The following is a 1,538-nucleotide window of genomic DNA, read 5'->3' as shown; positions in this document are numbered from 1 at the left end:
GCGAAGGCAAAGCAAAAACCAACCAAACAACAACAGCAACAACCAAAACAAAAAACCCTGGCTGCGGGTGTAGAGACGAAACAGTGCTGACTGTGAGCTGACGGTTGCTGAAGCAGAGCACCTGGGTACACGAGCGTTTTGCTATTTGCATGTTTGAAATTATTTGTAGGAGAAAGCTCTAAAAATGATTCTGAGCCAGGCATGTGTGTAGCACACACCTGTAATCTCTGCACTAGGGAGCCTGAGGCAGGAGGATCACTATTTGAGACCAGCCTGGGCTACATAGTGACTTTAAGGCCAGCCTGGACTACGTAGGGAGACCCTGTCTCAAAAAAAAAAAAAAAAAAAAAGAAGTGCTGTACATGAAAAGTATTCAGGGCTGAAGTGATAGCTCAGTGGTCTAAGTGCCTACCTGGCAAGCACAAAGACCCAGGTTCGATCCTCAGTACCACATGCCGTGCTGAGCCTGGAACCTCAGGTGCATCGTGCTGGCTGCCTGAAATGGCATAGTGGTGCACATCTATAATTCCAGCCCTGGGAAGGCTGAGGCAGGAAGATCACTATGATTCCAGGCTGAGTAGTGAGACCCTGTACCAAATAAATAAATGAGTAAATAATAAATAAATAAATGAAAAACTATTTGACACACTGTTGTGAACAACAGTGTGTCAAATGATAAGGCTCCAACTCTTTGGGTTACTGTTGTTTTTTTTTTTTTGAACCAGGGATTAAACTCAGGCCCTTGCACTTGCCAGGCAAGCGCTTATTCTACTGAGCCATCTCCCTGGTCCCTGGTTACTGTGTTTTGAAAAAGGTGACCATTGCAAACAGCCGTTACTGAGCCAAGAGGGGTGACAGTGTTTTTCCTTTAACCACGCAAAGCTGGGGCCAGGACTCCCAGAAAGGAAGAACAGTGCAGAGGGAAGAGGAGAGTGTGGGGCCCCAAGGCCCTGTCTCACTCCTGGGCCACTCCTGGGTGGATTCTGTGGCCACCCCTGCCGACCTCATTCTCGAGTGGAGAAAGAGTGGCCAGGCCCAGGAGCCCAGTGGCCGAAGTGACTGCTCTGATGCTGGCCATTCGCGTGGGAGAATGGAGGTACTAGAAAGGCCCGACACCTACTCCTGCGAGCCCTAGTAATTTCCTGAGAATGATGCGAGTTGCACAAAACGAAAAGCCAGAGAGTAGATATGTGCGCCTCCGACATGGGGGGATGTGGTTACTCTACGTGACTGAGATGTGGAGGAAAAAGTTGTTTTACATTGCCAGGTGTGGTGGTGTATGTCCACAATCTCAGCATCCAGGAGGCTGAGGCAGGAGAACTGCTGCAATTTCACCAGCTTGGGCTAACAAGATAACAAAATAAGGAAAAAGAAAAAACCTTACTGTAGGAAGCTAGACTTCTTATCTTTCTTTCAATCTTTTTAAGACGGGGTTTTACTGCACAGTTCAGGCTGGCCTACGAACTTATTTTGTAGCCCAGGCTGGTCTCAAACTCACAACAGTCTCCTGCCTTCACCTCCCAAGTGCTGGGATTACA

Source organism: Octodon degus, unplaced genomic scaffold (genome assembly GCF_000260255.1).
Source record: "Octodon degus isolate 3935 unplaced genomic scaffold, OctDeg1.0 scaffold00102, whole genome shotgun sequence".
Taxonomy (NCBI): Eukaryota; Metazoa; Chordata; class Mammalia; order Rodentia; family Octodontidae; genus Octodon; species Octodon degus.
The sequence above is the reverse complement of the archived record's forward strand: the minus strand, read 5'-3'. Positions refer to the sequence as shown.